At 44.1% G+C, this 20,558-nt stretch overlaps 1 protein-coding gene across 5 annotated transcripts in view; it reads left to right on the top strand.

The window, feature by feature from the left end:
• KALRN (kalirin RhoGEF kinase) overlaps positions 1–20,558 on the top strand; it is a 664,115-nt gene that overhangs the window by 562,810 nt on the left and 80,747 nt on the right. The window lies entirely within an intron of this gene.

Genomic DNA, 20,558 nt, shown 5'->3' with positions numbered 1-20,558 from the left:
CTATAGCCGTGGTCGGCAAACTGCGGCTCGCGAGCCACATGAGGCTCTTTGGCCCCTTGAGTGTGGCTCTTCCACAAAATACCACGGCCTGGGCGAGTCTATTTTGAAGAAGTAGCATTAGAAGAAGTTTAAGTTTAAAAAATTTGGCTCTCAAAAGAAATTTCAATCGTTGTACTGTTGGTATTTGGCTCTGTTGACTAATGAGTTTGCCGACCACTGCTGTATAGCATTATAGGTGTAATTATCACATGGTAGTAGGATTACAGAAACATTTCATTGTCTTCTATTTTTTTCTATAATTACTATGTATTACGTTTGAAAGTTTGACTTTTTTTAAGTCATCCTGTTTATCTAAGTATTTTTATTTGTTGAAGTCATGAAGTACTTTCTAACTTTGGGGTAAGAAATGGGTGGGAAATTTTATGAACCAGATAGATCCTTTCTTCTAATGTGAGTCTGATAGTTCTGGGGTCTTGGGCCTGAGTTTGTGGAAATTCTGCGTATGTCCTGTCACCAACCCATTCACACTTGTCATGCAGGTGAATGTGTATGTGTGTGTGCACTTGCTGGGGTCTGCTTCCGCATTTGTGACTGACAGGAGCAGCAGGTTGTAGACAGGAGGAAGGGGCCATGCTCAGACTAAGGAAGTGCAAGCTCCCTTTGTTGCTGTCTAGTTCGGGGAAAGTGAGAGAGAACTGACTCATCAGATAGCTCAAGATAAGGACAGGCTGACTGACTCCCAGGCTGCAGGCCCCCTGGGCATTACTGCATTACAACACAAGACTGTTCATTGTCATTCAGCAGTCATTGTTGTCATTGCTGTTTATTGCCATATCATAACCTTTCACTATTACTGTAAGTAGGTATTGTTATCTCGGGGATTGGTTATTCCCATGTTATAGATAAGGAAACCAAGGTTCAGAAAGGTGAAGAGGTAGAGCTGGGAACTCAAAGTCCAAAGTCATCCCACTCCACCATTGTCTCCTGTATTTATCCACGCACACTAACAGGTGCCTTGTCTTCTTTTTTGTTCATTGAATATTTAGAACATCTCTATTGAGCATTTTCTATGAAATCCTTTTCCAACAGATGTTTTAGTGTTTTAGATCATGTGTCAGGCCCTCTTTTGGGTCCTAGAAACACAACAGTGAACAGAGGCAGGCAAACATTCCCTGCCCTCATGGAGCTTATATTCTAGTAGGGGGAGTAGGAGAGACAAATAATTAAGTAAATTCTACAGTAGGCATTTTTTTAATGTAATATATCAATAGAAAATTTTGAGGTTCAATAAGGTCAACAGATCAGGAAATAACACAGTTCCTAAGAGGAGAAAGCACACCTCACAAGACCACAGCGGAAAACACTGAGGTTGGTTGCAGGAAGAAAGAGACAAGGAATTAGTGGGCTGGGGCCTTTAAGGGGGATGAGGGCAATCAGGTTGAGGGTTGGCTAGTTTGAATGATTGCAGCAGGCTCTAGAGTACAGGGGCTGTCCCTGCTACCTGCTACCTGGCCCTGGGGCGATAAGGGCTGATGGATAGTGGTCCAAAATGTAGAGCATCTATTACAGAAGATGATTGTGGATATGGGCTCTGAGTTGGTGGTTTTGCATGTAAAAGGCACAATCTCAGTTGAGTTGTTTGCTCTCTCTAGGAATTAGCCAGCCCTGGGAGGGACTATCTCGACCAGAGCCATCAAGGCTCCACATAGCGAAGCATCAGAATACAGAAAATAAAAAGGTGTGGTTAATACAGCAGGGTAAGTGGCTTAAATGCTATAGGGAGAGTAAAAGAAGGGAACAGGGAGTGTCCGTGTGGAGGGGGGGGATGTTTCCATTTTCTAAATAGAGTAGTTAGGGAAGGTAGCATTTCAATAAAGACCTGAAGGCAGAGAGGAAATGAGCCCCATGGGATCTGGGGAAAGAACTTTCTGAGCAGAGAGATGAGCAAGATCAGAGGTGGGAGCATATCTCATTGATAATGCCACCTACAGCCGCATCCGTATGCCTTGGGCCGTCGCAGAAGTTCAGTTGAGAGATGAGGTGCTTCCAGGTGTTGGAAACACAAGCCCATAGTAGGAAGGAACGGGATGGCCTTCTGTGAGTTAGCTGAATACGGAGTGCTTTGTCCAGAGACCAGATTTGGTAAGTTGTTTCCCATTCATCCACATTTTGTAAGATGTTTCTCCCCAAATCCTTTAGAAGAAGAAAAGGGTGGTTCTTGGTAGAAAGGTAATTCTAATTCAGGAGAAATTTATCTGGCTTAAGGGCCAACATGGACCAATCAGAAAGTGAAGATTGTTAACGAAGGTAAAATCCTATCTCATCACCTATCCCTCACCCCTACCCCTTTGGAAACACTCCAGTGGCTTCCCACTGCATTTAGGATAAAGTTCCAACTCCCTGCCATGGCCTCCAAGGACCTGAGTCTAACCACTGCTTACCTTTCCAACTTCATTTGGTAACTGTGCTCCAACCACAGGAGCTTCCTTTGGGTACCTGGAACATCCCAAACTCATTTCTGCCTCAGGATTTCTGCACGGGCTGCGCCCTTGGCACAAGGCCTTATCCCCATCTTTACAAAGCTGGTTCCTTCTTATCGTTCGGTTCTCAGCTTACTCTGCAGAGAGACTATCTCCAGCTGCTCACTTTGTAGAAAGTGCCCAGGCCCTCTCCAGCCCATGAGCCAGATAAAGTCTCTAAATACAGCTGAACAGTATTGGAAATTTTCTAACTCATGTATTAGTTTATTATCTGACTCCTTCTCCACGCCAACTAGAATGTCAGCTTCTTAACATCAGGACTGCCTTCTTCACTGCGATCACCCAGCATCAGGAATAGCACCTGGTACAGGCTCTGCACTCAGTAAGCACTTGTTGAATGAATGGATAATAACACGATGTCTTACAATATAAATGTTATATAATTGAGCCTATAGGACCCAGCACTTCAGTAATGAAAGAGCCATCAAAAAGAGCAGGTCCAAGCAGTCTTCTAGGAAGGGGGCACTCTTGTGGAAATAGTATCTTTCCTGCAGAGGATATCTCCAAGGATATCCATGGTGCTGGGCCATATTCCTTCCCAGTCATTGCTGACCTTGAGGCTGGATTGGTGGTTTTCCATGTAAAAGGCACAATCTCAGTTGAGTTGTTTGCTATCTCTAGGAATTAGGCAGCCCTGGGAGGGACTATCTCTCCAGAGTCAGCAAGGCTCCAGATAGCGATGCATCAGAATACAGAAATAAAAGGCCTGGTTAATACAGCAGGCTAAGTGGCTTAAATGCTATAGGGAGAATAACAGGGAAGGGAACAGGGAGTGTCACTGGGGAGGGGTGGGATGCTTCCGATTGAAATTGCTCTAGCAGAGGAGATGCCTAGTCACACCACTGGGCAGGCATGGCAGAGGAGCAGCCCTTGGGCCTTGGGTCCCAGATGTGTTGTATTTGGCAGCACAGTGTTTGGGTTCTTTCTTGTTTTTTATTTTCCTTTTTCTTTATATCGGGTTATTTTTAAAAGTAGGAATGTGAGTGTCTTCAGCCACCTTACACTCTTCATTTTTGCTGCACTATGCCTCTCCTGGCTGTCCTGTAGCCAAAGTTTTCTCATGGTGACCTTATTTGTTGGTCCCTGAAGACATCTGACCTTTGACCCCTGCCCTAGGTGAATAAGAGCCCTGTGTCCTAGCAGCCCAGTGGGCACTTTGGGTATTTTTCCTAATTGAAGGGAAGTTGAAATAATGCTGTCTTAGGTACCAGGTCATGGCTAGAGGACAAGGTGTCAGCTTGTCTTACCTGCTCCAAAGGCAGAGAATGCTTGCTAAAGGGAGTTTATGGTCCCAATTATGAAAATAACATGCAGAGCATAATTAGGAAGTGACCTCTCTAGGGTCCAGAGGTATCTATTGTCTCAACCAGCCTCTCCACCCAGTTCTTCGTGTGCCCAAGGCTTATTATTTGCTACAACAGTTAAATAACCCCACTCAGTGTTTTCCAGACTAGAGGCCAACATCTGGCTTCCAAGGTTCTCAGTGATCTATTCTCGCATCACCCACTTGCCACTTCTCCCACCTTTAACACTCTTCCACTTGATTTGTGAGAAAGAAATGCCTCACCTTCTATAGTGCCTTAGAGTCATGTTTCCCTTCTACCTCTCGTCTTTCCAGCTGGCCACACCCGGGTCTCCACGGCAGCCAGAGTTCTTTGTCATGATGAGCTCTCTGAATCTATTCATAAAATATTGTAAGTAATTAGCAGAGCCAGCCAGAATTTTCTGCCTCCCCCAAAATCCTCCAACAGCATTTTCAATGACAATTTCAAGATCTATAGAAGGGACTCATGGGTTGAATGCAAAGCTGACCCCAGACTAGCCTTCCGAATCCCCATTTAGGAATATGAGTTTCATGTGGAAACTTCACCTTGACTGATTTTTGTATACCCACAAGGCTACAATCAACTTTAAATATGGCATGTCAAGTAAAGCATAACTTATAAAATTTTAACAAAATCTAGTTCTAACCTTTAGCATAATCACCATTTTTATTATATATTGTTTGATCTGTTTTCAATGGAGTGGAAAATTATTCTCCTCTCATATATGTGATCAGGAAATGGATTCATGGATGGAATCGGGCCTTTTATACAAGAATTATGTTTAAACATCATTTACAGTTGATTGGTACCGGAATTAAACATCAGGACTAAGCTATATGCAATTTAACTTAATGAGTTAGAAAATTATGCCAGTGACAGACATCACCTTAACCAGGGGGTCAAAGCTAACATCATTAGAATTGGATTACATCGATATTATGTGTCTCCCCACATGGTACATTATTTTCAGGGGTATTCCTGCAAAAAAAAAAAAAAAAAAAAAAATGCACACTCTAGATCTAATCGTAAGGAAACATTCAGCAAACCCAAATTGAGGGATAGTCTCCCAAATAATTACCCTGTCCTCAAAAATATGTCCAAGTCATGGAAGACACAACCTTTTTCTATAAAGAACATTATTTGAACACTAGATAATATTTGAATAAAGTACAATATCACTGTTAAGTTCCTGATTTTGCTAATTGTACTGTGGTTACATACGAGAACACCCTTGTTTTTAGGAAACTTTTACACTGAAGGATTTGGGGATAAAGGGGATCTTCTCTGTGACTTATTTTCAGACAGTTCAGAAAGAATGAGAGCAAGTGAGTGAGAGAGAGAAAGAAAAAAACAGGTGGTAAAATGTAGACATTTGTGAGATTGGAGTGAAAGGCATTTAGGAATTCTTTGTACTAATCTTTGCAGCTTTCCTCTAAATCTGAAATTATGTCCAAATAAAAAGTTTTAACAAAATGATGCCAACGGGATCTCACTTGTGAATCTTATCCCCGAGTAGGCCAGGCGGTGGGTCTTCCTGGCCACATGTGCCCTTAGTGTGAATCTGCTCTGGTTGGAGGCGGCTGGGAGGAGGACCGCAGGGTTAGGGTTAGGGTTAGCATGAAGACCCACTGGGAGTGGAGAAATGGAGAATGACATCGCACTTGGCCGGGAGCCTCAGCTTGTTCACCTGCTGCTTTTGTCCAGCCAGGTAGCAGGACCTGGAGGAAGATTCCCTTGGCACAGATGCTTGGGAGAAACAGGGCTATATGGAGACTGCAGGGTGTCAGACTACCTTCATTTCAGGAGACCCTAAACCTTAACACTGTCTTTCTCACCCCCGCCTCCCTCACCCCCCCCCCATCCACCCCCCACACACAAAATATAGTTTACTAAAAAAGGGCCCTGAAAACAGATAGAACTGACCACCGGCCACCTGTTTCTCCCTCCAGATACACAGTTTCCTCCTCTTTCTTCTTCCCCTGGGTTCCATAGGAGAATTTCCATTGCAACCTTTCCAGTTAAGTAGTGCTTAATTACAGTCTTAAACTTTCCAGCGTCACCCTGCTTCCGTCTTTCCCTCAGCCTCTGTAATTAAGCCTGGCACGGCGACCTTTGGTTAAGGTTACTACCGAAGGGCACATTGTAAGTGAAATCCAGGTCAGGCTTCCCGCTGGCTTCTGGGTAGACTGAGGTGATCGTGCACCAGCCGAAAATAGCTGGACTGACTGTAACTTATCTCCTCCTACGGTGGCGTTCATAGGAGGTGTTGAGTTTGACTGACATTCCTTGATTTCAGGATACCATCCTCGGGAATCCGATTCACCTTTTGTATCCAGACAGAGGTGGAATAATAGCCAAGATCAATGCCTACCACACTGCCTTCTACAACATATTGATAGAATTCAATAAATGCTACATATTCTTGGAGATTCATCATCTACATGAGTATGTTAATTTGCATATTAAAGTTTCTTAAAAGTCCTGAAGTAAGGAAACAGGTAACTTTGTTTAATGCATTTTAATTGATTGGACAACATTTAGACCAGCGGTCACCATCTTTTTGGACCTCACGGACCACCAGTAGTCCGCGGACCACCCACCGGTTGGCGACCGCTGACTTAGACTGTCTTAGGAACAAGAAGCACAAGTCTATATTGACATTCACGTTGCTGAGTTTCAGAGACAAGTGCCTCACCAATGTTGACTTTTTTTTCATAGTCTCTGAACCTAAAAATAGTCCAACTCCAATGATTTCTCTTTCTTTGTGCTTCACTGTCCATCACAGCCATTTAGTGAGCTCCATTGTGACCAAGGAGTTTGTGCTGGGGACAAAGATGGAGGACCCATCTGTTCTCAAGGACTTTACTGAGAGGAAGGCTACACACACAGCACTATCGGTGCCGAATGAATGGTACAAGAGGTGCTCAGAGAAATAGGAGAACGTGCTGGGCTTAGTCATCTCAGAAGTCCTAGTAGGCTTTAGACAAGCAGGGAGACAGCAGGGTGGTGTGAGCAATGAGGAATGCAGCAAGGGTGGTGCCCTGAGCCGAACAATTAGGCTAGTGAGGAGGGTTCATATAGAATACTTGTTTCCAAACTTGAGCATACATTGAAATAACATGGAGGGCTTGTTAAAACACAGAGTGCTGAGCCACCCCCGTGGTTTCTCATCCAGTAGCTCTGGAGTGGAACCCAAGAATGTGCACTTCTAACAAGTTCCCAGATGGTGCTGACAGTGCCCAGCTGGGACCACAGTTTGAGAACCCTGGACTAGCAAAGAATGGAAACTCACAGAGCAGGAAAGATGAGCTTAGACCTGACCACGGAGTGTCAATGGCAGGCTGACATGTTAGACTTTACTGATCCAGTTTTGAATAGTGACTTGCTCAAAGCAATGCGATTGTGCTGGTAGCAGAGATAGGTTGAATGGATAGAGAGAAAGTAAAAGTTGCAGAGACACCAATTTAGAAGTTGTTACATGGTTAAAGCAAATGGATCTGAAAGGTCTGAATTAGGGCAGTAACAGTGGGAATGGAAAGAAAATATTAGTGCAGAAATCTTTGTGAAGGAAGCATCAGCTTGTAGGAGAGAAGAGCTGGCTGAAAGGTAGCCTCCATCATTCTCTGGGAGAATCTTCAGTTCTATACGGTAATTTATATAATGTTATTTTGAGGTTTGGTGACTATTACTAGGATTGAACTTGTTTACATTCACACAATCTGTAAAGAAAAGCAGAAAACGTTACTGTGTTGCCCAGCCAGAGTGGCTCAGTGGTTGAGCGGCAACCTATGAACCAGGAAGTCACGGTTCAATTCCGGGTTGCAGGCTCGATCCCCAGTGTGGGGCATACAGGAGGCAGCCGATCAATGACTCTCTGTCATCATTGATGTTTCTATCTCTCTCTCCCTCTCCCTTCCTCTCTAAAATCAGAGTGGCCAGATTATTATGATCTCTGAACACATAATAATCTGGCCATTCAGTGGGTATGTGTGTATATATATTCAGTCCCGGTACATGAATTCATGCATGGGTGGGGTCCGGCCAGCCTGGCCAGGGGAAGGGGACATGGGCGGTTGGCCAGCCTGCCTGCTGGTTGAACTCCTGGTCAAGGGGACAATTTGCATATTAGACTTTTATTATATAGGATATACACTGAGTGGCCAGATTATTATGCGTCCAGAGATCATAATAATCTGGCCACTCAGTGTGTATGTGTGTGTATAGATATATATATATATATCTATACATATATATATATATATATGTATATATATATATATACACACACACATATACACACACACAGTAACGTGTGTGTGTGTGAGTGTATTATACACACACACACACACACACACACGTTACTGTGTAAGTTAATAGGGTAAACTGTTTTAGGGAAGTCATTTAATTTACCTGAGGGCTTTTCTTTTAATTTTTTTATTATTTTTTTAATCAGAGAAGAAGGGAGAGGGAGAGAGAGATAGAAAAATCAATGATGAGAGAATCATTGATCAGCTGCCTCCTACATGCCCCCCACAGGGATCGAGCCCACAATCTGGGCATGTGCCCTTGACCAGAATCAAACCTGGGACCTTTCAGTACGCAGGCCCATGCTCTAGCCACTGAGCCTGACTGGCCAGGGCTATCTGAGGGTTTATTTGAAGGCCTAGGAGCGAACTCAGGTGTGAATACATCCTGGACTCAGGAGTAGCCCTGTTTTACCAGAGAAATTTGGCTTACCTGCCGGGTAGGATGTAGCCTGGGAGGGCCACTTTTGAAGAGGTGAAGCTCGAGGAAGATGCCTCCTGCAGCCTGGGAACTTGGTGGGTGCTGTGTCATGATCAGATGAGCTCCTTGTGCTCCTGATCTCCTTGTAGATGAAAGCAGAGCCCAGGTGACCTCGGCTCCTGCCTATCCCCTGATTCTTGTTTCCCTGTCACAAGTGGGAACCATGTCTTCAATACAAGTCTGTATTTAGGTTTTATACTAATATGGCTTGTCCATTTTTCCATCTGAATTTGTGAAGCTTTACCGTGTTATTTTGGTGGTTGTGTTTTGAACAGTCCCAAAGCCTCTTAGGAGAGTTCCCTGCTCCACAGGTGGAAGGAATGTGCATTCCCTCTCCACAGGCTGTGGGCTGGTCTGGGAGAGTGAAATGGCTTTATAGATGGAAATGGTAACTAGCATATCTGCTCTTGGAAGGGCAGCAGAGCCGCTCTCACTGACTTTGCTTGATCTGATATATCAAGCTTTAGAACAGTGATGGCAAACCTATGACACGCATGTCAGCACTGACACGCGTAGCCATTTCTGATGACATGCGGCCGCATGCCGAGGATGAAACATTTGCTGCTCCTGAGGATGAAACATTTGCGACTAGAGTCTTGGAGTTAGTTTTTTCCTCAAAGTGACACACTACCCGAGTTATGCTCAGTTTTTTGGCGAAGTTTGACACACCAAGCTCAAAAGGTTGCCCATCACTGCTTTAGAATCACCCCCTGGAATATGGAGAAAGTGGTGGTAAAATAGAGAGAGAGTCAATGTTTTAGCCCTTAACTTCCAAAGACAACTACAGAGGTGGTGAATCAGGCAAGTCATTGTGGCAACACATTACAGCAATGGCCTTGCTTGTTCAGGATACGCTTATCTGGGGGTGGGGGGTTGGTGTCCTTTGAGGCTCTCCTTCCGCTGTCTCTGACTCAGGGAAGAGAGTACACAGGGGAAACTGAGGCTAAGGAGACCTGAGAACAAGCAGTTGGAGACATTACCATTTTACCCTCCTCATCCAATGGCCTCCTGATAGGAGTCGAGCAAGGAGAGGAGTGGGAGGCACTGCAGCAGTTGAGGGAGATATGGACCGAATTAGAACAGAATTACAAAGACTTCATCTAGGTTGAAGCCAGAGGTGCTGACTTTCGCCCTGTGGAGAGTTTTTTGTCTGTGGGAGAAGCCCCTGGTATTAAGAGCTAATGTCCCATCTGGTGAAGATGCCACTGGTTTGAAATCACCCCTGTGGCTTCACTCTCTGTGCATATTCTGCCAGGATAGAAACAGCGGTTTAAGGAAAAGAAGGGGACCAATAAGTAGACATGAACTAAGATATAATCCAATACAATGTGTTTTTAAGGCTGCCGAGGTCGTTCTCAGCATCTACTAGGGTTCAGGAGTCTGGAGAAGGGGCTACGAGTAAATTAATAAACTAGACATGAAATATAAATTTGGGAGGCATTTTTCAGGGGAGCCAGGGAAGGCTTAGCTTTAGTAACTAAGTTCTCCGAGTCTCTGGACCCCTAGCTTTTTATTAACACATTTTTCTCTATAGCAAAGCAGATATACATATCAAAGGTAAAGTTTGGTAAACAGTAGATTATCAGGTTGGGGGAACTGCCCTCAGCTGTCTGGCAGCAGGCAATAATGTATGCAGATCTTCAGGTTTGGGGAAATGCTTCCAGCTATTCCAGCAGCAGGTAATATGCAGATATTCAGCCCTGCTGAAGCCCCAAGGTTCATCAACCTTTTGATGAACTTATTGCATAATTATGACATGCTGGAATTAGCCTCCAGCAAAGGCTCAGACTTGTCCTTCATTTTGTACTCTTGGTTTAGTAGGGGCAATCAGACAAGGATGTCCCAAATACCTAAAGATTTAGATGTAAAAACAAATGATTAAAAAAACACATAAAGTCTGAGTAAAGTAGTGAAGTAGGGAATGATGGGTTGGCAAAGGACTTGCTGGAGAAGAGATTCCTGAACTAAGTGCTATATAGAAGCTGTAGCATAATGAACACGAAGCAGGGTCTCTTGCATTTGGTACTTGAGTATGGCAACGAGAGGGGAAAGAAAATATTCTGAGCCAGGATGTGTTTGCCAAGTTTTGTCTAAAGTTGTGGCAGGAGTAATTGCAAGGACAGTAGGTTTCTGAGTGTTAAGACCAGTGTTTCTGGACCAGGTGGATTCTCCCCCTTCCCCTTTCCAGTTGCTTTCTTCATCCTCTGGTAGCAAGTGGACAACCAAATAGTTTGCTGGGAAGCCAGTCATACCAGGGTGTGGTGGTCCATAGCCTCAGGTCCTCAGCCAAATATGCAACCAGGAAATTGGCTTTCACGAGTTTCCCACTGAGTGCTGCCAGAGCCATCAACTTAAGCCAGGAAGGATATACTCATACTTACTGTAGGTTTTGGTTGTTTCTGCATACAGACCATTGGATTTATGTATTTACTAGTGGCCCAGTGCACGAAATTCGTGCATGGGGCGGGGGGGATGGGTGTGCCTCAACCCGGCCTGCACCCTCTCCAATCTGGGACCCCTCGGGGGATGTCCAACTGCCAGTTTAGGCCCAATCCAACTGGTAGTTGGACATCCCTCTCGCAATCCGGGACCACTGGCTCCTAACCGCTCACCTGCCTGCCTGCCTGATTGCCCCTAACCACTCTGCCTACCAGCCTGCTCACCCCCAACTGCCCCCCCTGCTAGCCTGCTTGCCCCCAACTGCCCCCCCTCCAGCCTGATCGCCCCCAACTGTCCCCCCTTGCTGGCCTGCTCACCCCCAACTGTCTCCCCCTGCTGGCCTACTCGCTCCCAACTGCCCTCCCCTCCTGGCCTGATCGCCCCTAACTGCCTCTGCCTTGGCCCTGCCATTATGGCTTTGTCTGGAAGGACATCCGGAAGGTGTCCCGGTCTAATTAGCATATTTCCCTTTTATTAGTATAGATTGCCCAGAGAATTTCCACCCTCCACCTCCCCATGACATGCCCTTCTCTAAATGTGCCATTTCCAGTGTAAAAAAAAAAAAAAAGTATCAATACTTTGATAATTTTTACATTAAGTAAATTATTTCTAGAAAGCCAAAGAAACCAGCAATGTTTGGGTATGGAATCTCTGTAGACAGATGTATTGAAATGCATTTGCCTTATGCAGTTCAAGCCATGGAAAGCAATGAGGATGAGTTTACAATTACTTCTGTGTCATTGGAGCTAAAGCAAAACAAAAGAACAGTCGATTGAGGATCTTGTGTAAATATCTAGTAAATAAGTACCTAGTAATTCCTTCTGATTTGGGCCATTGGAATCAAAGCTTCCAATACAGTATTATGATGAATACCAGCGGGACGTTTATAGACCCACTGACCATTTAGATAAGATGGGTATCCTATCTAATAAAGAGGGAATATGCAAATTGACCATCACACTATCACAAAGCTGGCGGCACCCATACCCACAAGATGGCGGCGCCCAGTCCCCTCAGCCCCCCCGGAGTCCCCCAGTCCTTTCAGCCCTGCCAGGGGAGGTGGTAGCAGGCACACGGTGCGGCCGGACCCACCCTCAGCCCCCCAGCTTCCCAGGGCCAGCCCGAGGCGCAGGCAAGCCTCGGATGTCGGCTGCTCAGCCAACGCCCAAGGTGCAGGCAAGTCTCCAAAATGTCGACTTTCCAGCTGCCCAGGGCAGACCCGAGGCTCAGGCAGCCTAGGATGGTGGTTGCCCAGCCACCCAGAGCTGCCCAAGGCTCAGGTAACCAGGGCCAGCCGAGGCTTGCGCTGCCGGCAGTGGCAGCAGCAGAGGTGTGATGGGGGCATTGCCTTTCCCAATCGCTGGGTCGCCTCCTGCCCCTGAGGGCTCCCAGACTGTGAGAGGGTGCAGGCCGGGCTGAGGCCCACCCCCCCACCCCCGCTCCAGTGCATGAATTTTCATGCACTGGGCCTATAGTCCTATCTAATAAAAGAGTAATATGCAAATTTACCATCACTCCAACACACAAGATGGCTGCCCCCATATGGTCAAAGATGGCTGCCCCCATGTGGACACAAGATGGCCACCATAAGATGGCCAGCAGGGGAGGGCAGTTGAGAGGGACCAGGCCTGCAGGGGAGGGCAGTTAGGGGTGACCAGGCCTTCAGGGGAGGGCAGTTAGGGGCAAAACAGGCTGGCAGGGGAGCAGTTAGGCATCAATCAGGCTGGCAGGGGAGTGGTTAGGGGGTGATCAGGCTGGCAGGCAGAAGCAGTTAGGGGCAATCAGGAAGGCAGGCAGGCAAGCAGTTGGAAGCCAGCAGTCCTGGATTATGAGAGGGATGTCCGACTGCCTGTTTAGGCCCGATCCTATTGGAATCGGGCCTAAATGAGCAATCGGACATCCCTCAAGGGGTCCCAGATTGGAGAGGGTGCAGGTTGGGCTGAGGGACACCCTCCCCCATGCACGAATTTCGTGCACCGGGCCTCTAGTATTGAATATAAAACAAAAAGACCCTGTATTTTTTTTTTTAGCCATTACACAATACAGTGTGTGAAAGACATGTGTTTGGGGTATGAACTCCAGAAGAGTGAGTTGAAAATGAGTTTTTCAGTCTTGAGTCGTGCCTTCAAAGATGTGTGGGAAATGATGGGCCAGCCTCATGAGTTACACATCTGGGTGCTCATGATCCACTGGAACCTTGGGTGGCACATGCACAGGCTCTCTGGTCCCAGCCTCGCCCTTGTAAGAACATTGTTCCTGGTCTTGGGGATACTAAACCCACAAAACAAATGAAACTGTTTTCTCTTTTTGTCTAGGAGGTGTAGTTCTTCACTTTCAGCTCACTGTGTGGTCAGAAGAAAGAAGGCTGAATTGACATTTTGTGATTAGAAAAACAGTGGTTTACAGTCCTGTGGATGCAGCCACAAGGCACTTGCCACATCCTAAATTTGTACTCTTTGATGACTTATATACAATGTATTTTGCTTTCAGAATAGTTTTGCAAAATTTACACTAGGACAGAAAGGGTAGAAGCTTTTTTTTAAAGGTGTACATAAATGTGAAATAAATATGAGCTGAAACTTTGTAAAAGGGAAATTGAGTTTATAAATGAGCCATATTTAGATATAACAAATGTCTAGTATATTCAGTTACTCCTCATGTGTACACGAGTATCTTCTATTTTGCTTGCTAAGGAAGGGTGACCCAACTAAAAGAAGAACAATATTTGACGTAGACATTGGGCTTGGTACAATGTGTTCAGTGCACAAACTCTCATGGGCTTTATTCTACTTTTCATCTCCATGTCAAGCAGAGCTCTCATCTCCTGTATTGCTTGGAAACATGTTGCTGTGATTAAAATCCCAAGATGCGCGCGCGCGTGCGCGCGCACACACACACACACACACACACACACACCAATCCTGAATTCCTGGAGCCATTGCCCCAAGGCTTAGTCTGACAATACTGATGTAGTGACTCTAACCCCATGGTGGTATCTGAGACCCCAGTCTCCTCACTTGTTCCTTTGCTCCTGTCCTGTAGATAGCACTATAGATAAGGAGGCTTGTGTCATCTCCTGGGAATCACCTCTGCTGCTGACACTTCCAAACGGTGGAGGAGGGGGCAACAGTGGCCTGGTAGTCCGAGGGTGTGGCTCCCTTATTCTCGGAGGAAATTCAGGCACTGGTCATAGGAATGTTACTTGAAGTGGGGAAGGAGGGTGGCACAGAATGGCACCTGGCAGGATTCAGTTTTTCTTTGCTTTCATGATGCATAAAACTTTGAAGATTAAAAAATGGCCTTAAATGATCTAGTCTAGCCTTTAGAAGAATATATAGGTGGAGTTAAGGGACATACAGAATAAAATCACAGTAATAGATTAGGGAAGACTTTTATGGTTTTATTGATTTTTATTTAACTTAAAGGATGCTTCCTATGGGTCTGAAGTGCTCTCAGCATTTTATAAATATTAACCCCTTAATCCTAATAACAGTCTTATGGCATAGATACTAATATTATCTTCATTTACTGATGAGGAAACCGAAATACAGAGAGGCGCAGTAACTGGTTCAGAGTCACACAGCTTGTCAGTGGTGGGGCCGGGCTCTGAAGGCATCCTGTCTAATCTGCCCATTCTGTCCACAAAGAAACAGAGGCCTGAGTGTGTGTCCATTGCCACCTAGCTAGTTAGTGGCAGAGCAGGTTCAGAGCCCAGGTCATCTCTGTGTTGCAATCCACTGAGTAGGCACCAGTAGATTGTTCTTGGATTAGATAAGCAAGGCAGGAAAAGTATCAGACCAGCAGCGCTTCTCAAAGTCAACCTCAGAATTATCACTAAAAGATGAGTGTTGGTGTCAAGAATTCTCTAGTTATTGGTTAAACTTCAGAATATTTTCTGTGACCACATAGCATGTCTTTCCCTCAAGTACTAAGGAAGACATTGGGTGGTTTTGAGAAGTAGCTTGGGAATTGAAGAAAGTAGGAATGAAAGTATGAGAGTCTGCCAATGGATAAGAGTTTGTTGGCTCACTTGCATTTCCTTTGTTTCATTAGTATTATTATATTCCCATGGCCACGCACTTAAGCTTATGCCACTCGGTCTATGAAGCTGGACCCTCAACCTCATGGGTTATCCTGCCAAGTTTCCTATTTTTCCAGTTGTGGCTGAGATACCAACTATAGGATACATTTCCTATAGATCGAGAGGCACTGGTTTTTACCTTTTCATTGCTTCTTGAAGCGTTCTGCATTCATCTTAGTTTACTTCCTTGAAGTATGTGTTTTGGGTTAGGGAGAACACATTTAATTTTTCTAGAGGAAAATTATGTGCTAGTGTACATATAATTAAGCATTAGGAGAAGGCAGGAAGACAAGACCTTTTACACATAGTTAACGGACTGACTTGGAGAGCAATGTGATGATACCTAGTGAAGTTGGTGATGTGCATTCCCTAAACCGAGGCTCCACCTGGATATATATGCTTTAAATGCCATGGGGTTGAGAGTGGTGCTACTCAATGTGTGATCTGCAGATGGTGAAGGTTTGTGAGCTGTTTGCTTCCAATTCACAGTGAGATAAATAAGTAAAGGAAATGAGAGTGAGCATTTAGAAGCTTTTATAATAATTTGGCATTTCTGACTTCTAAGAAATTGACTTTGTTATAAAAATACTAAAGGCCTGGTGCATGAAATTTGTGCACTCTGGGGGAGGGTCCTTTGGCCCAGCCTGCGCCCTCTCACAGTCCGGGAGCCCTTAGGGGATGCCCAACTGATGGCTTAGGCCCGCTCCCCACAGGGACATCCTTAGCACTGCTTTGAAGGCGGGAGAGGCTCCCGCCACCACAGCTGCACTCGCCAGCCATGAGCCCAGCTTCTGGCTGAGCGGAGCTCCCCCTGTGGGAGTGCACTGACCACCAGGGAGCAGCTTCTGTATTGAGCGTCTGCCCCCTGGTCATCAGTGCACAGCATAGTGACCGGTTGTTCTGCCATTTGGTTGATTTGCATGTTAGCCTTTTATTATATAGGATTGGCCCAAAACAGACTAGATATAAGGAAACTGGGTCTCTTACCACAGATAGTTTGGGAAGCTTTGTCCTAGAGGAATTCTCACACATATGTAAAGAGACCTATACAGGAGTGCTTAAAATCACTGTACACCTGTGTGTACACATATACACACACACACATGATTGTGTAACAACCTAAATGTCTACTGCTTTGAAAATGTATTACAAGCATCACAGCATGTCCTAGGAAAGAGTATTCAATGATTAAATAAACTAGATCTACATATATGAACACAGATAAATCAAATTTTGAATAAAAGAGCAAGTTAAAAAATGATACCTACATTATGATAATTATATAAAATGTAAAACACAAAATAACAATATATTCACGTACACAATAAATGCTAACAACATGAATGGGAAAGATGATTCAGAAAAGAATTAAACTCTGGGAAGGGAAAGTGGGTAGTAGGATTGCAAATAGGCAAAAGTAATAAAAAGGCTTCAACTATATGATATTTTATTTAATTTTTTAAAAACTAAAGCCAATGTGGCAAAAATATTTACATTTATCATATCTGTATAGGTGTTAAACTTTTTCTGTATTTAAAAATATTTCATAGTACAATTAGCCTTAAAGTATGATTATTTTTTTTCTGATTTAGAAAGCAAATGGTACATACCAGAACATCCGGGGGACCCATTTTCTTCCCAGTGACTTAAAACCAGGTATCCGTCTAATGGGCAGTTTCTATACCTCAGGGCTGATGAGGAAGCAACCTTTAAGAGCCTGGATTCTGATCCTAGCTTTGTGACAACTCAGTGTGACAGTGGGTTCCCATGTCAAAACCTTCATTGTTTGCTCTGAAAGATTCATGCTACTGAGACTGCTTTCAGTATTGAAATTTTATAACTTATACTAGTAGCCCAGAGTATGGAAATTCATGCACATTAAAAGGGAATTGATTAGACGAAATATTTTAATATTGCTATTTGCCCTTTCTCTATAATAGAAGTGTAAGAGATGAAAGAAAATTAGTAAAATGTATATGAAAAGAATATGTAAATTCATTAATAAATAAATAATCACATGATATAACAATAACAAAGACATGATATGAAAACAACAAAAACATGATGTAAAAACAACACTGATACAAACAATGACTGATAAATTGATTAAACTTATTCTAATATCTCCCTGTACACCACATTAACAGTGAAAACACTTTCAGAGTGTTTGACTGATTTCCCTTGTGATGAAGTATTTACAACTTTAACTTTAACATCACATACTCTTCAAACTCAAGAGAAAGCAACATATAACTGACCATGTGCGAAAACGGGTTCAGGTAGGAATATTCCTACGCTGTGTAGAGTTTGTCCTTGTGATTTATTAATAATCATCGCAAATGCTGGGATCACGGGAAACTATCTTCAAATTAATTTAAATGGGAGGCCAGTGTCAGATGGGGACAAATCAATTATTGGAATCAGAACAACCTCTCCTGCGAGGAATGGGGCTCCCTCCTCCCTCCTGTCAGGGTCCTGGGTGCAGGTGAATGGGATTCCTAGTTGGCAGGCTGTTGACATCAAGCTGTCCAACAACTGATTCTGTGAGGAATGGGGCTCCCTCCTCCCTCCTGTCAGGGTCCGGTTTGAAGGCCAGCCATGCCCCAGATCATGTGAGACCCAAATTCCACTGTGCCCCGACCAGGGCCCAGAGCTCCCTCCCACCATCGCTGCACCCAGGCTGGGCCCGACAGCCAGCTGTTCGGTCATCCATCAGGTTGTTTAGGTCATGACGGCCCCTGGCTTTTTATATATTATAAATATAGGATAAATGATATATAAATGTGTATTTGAAATATTACAAAGACTGGTGACTTCATGCTCCTTTTTATAATAATTATGTAGACTAAGGGAGTACCTGGAGTGAACGCAGATGTAGGAATAAGATTCGATATTTGTGCGGTGGATCAGATCTGGATTTAAATCTTGCCTCATGGCCACTTACTAACTATGAGCCTTTGTTTCCTAAAATATTCTGTTTTTCTATTTCTTAAGATAAGAAAAAAATAGCACCTACCTCAGCTTGGAAGGATTTTATGAGATTAACAGTATTATTATTGAAGATGTTACAAATAAGTGCCATCACTGTTGTGCCTGGGAAGGTACTAAAATAAATCCTCAAACAGCTCATTGCAGCCATCTTCCAAAGATGAGAGGAGCATAACATGCCAATCGGCCTTTGAAGTAGTAATAAATGAAATGATGCTGCATTCCTTTATAACCATGCATTTGAAGTGATTTAGTAAATGTTCTCATCACAAGAAAAAAAATTGTAACTATGTGAGATGATGGATGTTAACTAAACTTAGTGTGGTAATAATCATTCCCAATACATATATCCTAGTATATATATCAAATCATGCTGTACACCTTGGACTAATACAATGTTACATGTCTCAAAACTGAAACAATGCCCTAACTGGTTTGGCTCAGTGGATAGAGCATTGGCCTGTGGACGGAAGGGTCCTGGGTTTGGTTCTCAAGGGCACATGCCTGGGTTGCAGGCTCGTTCCCCAGAGGGGGCATGCAGGAGGCAGCCGATCAATGATTCTCTCTCATCATTGATGTTTCTATTTCTCCCTCTCCTTTTCCTCTCTGAAATCAATAAAAATATATTTTTTAAAAACTTAAACAATTATAAATATAAAAGAAATATAAATCAATTATACCTCAGAATTGAAAAATAAAAACAAGAAAAAGTGATTTAGAAATGGTTCTGTATCAGTTCTAACTAGATGATGAATCATACATTGCTTCCAACTCTTGAATTCTCTTCTCTGTGGACTGTGGTTGAGTTACCCTAATTGCTTACACAGGAAAAACAAAATAGAGAATACTCTTGGTTATTAATTTGTGTTTTGTAGTTTATACTCTTGCCATTAATTTTACCAGGACTCTCCAAAGCAGACCCAGATGACATTGGGGGAGAAAGAATCATCAGTCAGGTTTAGCTTTAGTGCCTCTCAGAGCCAGGTTGTGACTTGCTGTGGAGCAGAATACTTGGACAGTCATCTGCCTTGCTTACTGACACGCGGCACGGCTGATGCGGCTGGGCCTCCAGTTCTGCTGACTGAGTATGTGCTGATAAATCTAGGTTTCGAGGGCTTGGGTTTAATAGAGCCCTGTGGTATCACAGGGGCCTGGCAAATGACAACCTCCTGCAGCTTATCGGCAGAAGATAAACAGAAAGACGCTGGTCCCTCTGCCGGGCTGGGGAGATGTTTATCACCAGGCTTCTGAGAACAGGAGTTAGACCCATACCAAGGCTTCAAAAGTAATGTCAACATACTGGAGACCACAGCCAGCAAGGAATTCTCTGAGATAAGATTACAACTTTGTCCTTAAAACGATGCCGACCAAGTCAGTTGAGCCCCAAATGTTCCCTCAGCAGAGAGACCCTGTAAGTTGTCCTCCATACCAAAGGACTTTAGGAACTCAATTTTCCATGTGCTTCTTGATGCAACTATTCTGCTATTTTCTACACTATGTATAAAACCCTAGCAATATCTAAGAAAGGAATTCAATTTTCTGTGTGCTTCCTGATGCAGCTATTATACTGTTATTTTCTAAACTTTGTACAAAACTCTAGCAATATCTGAGAAAGTCCTGCAGGGCCACACAGGTGGTTGTAGACACTGAGCCAGCTCTCCATGGGCAAAAGCACTCACTCACCTTCTCTCAGGATTTTTTTTTTCTGGGTCTAGCCTAAGGGCTCCAAGGCTAGATTAGACCTCAGTCTTGGTCCAGGATGAAGGCATTAGAGGGAAAGGGAACTCCGTCTTTGAGATAAGTAGGAGCCACTCCAGTCATTTGTTTAAATACGGAGTCATGAGTTTGGTTTAAATATCAGTATGCACACTGGCACTGGAGTGATGGGGCATCAGGGGTCAAGGTAAAGCAGGTATCCTCCCAAGACCACGCTGGGAATGAGAAAGAAACAGCCTACAGAGAGACAACTCACCTTCAATTGTCATCCAGATATGAACGGCATCACTCCTTGCTTGGAAGTGCCTCCCATTCATTCCGTTGCAGTCCCTGTGCACAGTCCGGGTGTGGCCTCTGGATTCTCACCCCCTTCCCAGGGCTATGCCATATACAGTTACCAGGTTAATTAACTAACAAACAAACAAAAAACAAAAACCCACACACCCCTTTTTATCATGTCATTACAGTGAAGTCTTACAATAAACTTCATACCCCTAGTTCATTATTAAATGTCCTCACTGATCTTTCTATCCAGTATCTCCTTCTCCATTAATCTTTATTTCATTCAAAAGATTGACTTATGGGCTGTGGTAACTTCACTTTTCCATTTTCCTGCCTCTGTGCTTTTGTCCCCACCCTCTCCCCTTTCGGAACTCCTTCTCCCTTCTCTTCTAGTCACACCCA

Source organism: Eptesicus fuscus, chromosome 3, assembly GCF_027574615.1.
Source record: "Eptesicus fuscus isolate TK198812 chromosome 3, DD_ASM_mEF_20220401, whole genome shotgun sequence".
Taxonomy (NCBI): Eukaryota; Metazoa; Chordata; class Mammalia; order Chiroptera; family Vespertilionidae; genus Eptesicus; species Eptesicus fuscus.
This window is presented reverse-complemented; position numbering and strand designations above follow the sequence as displayed.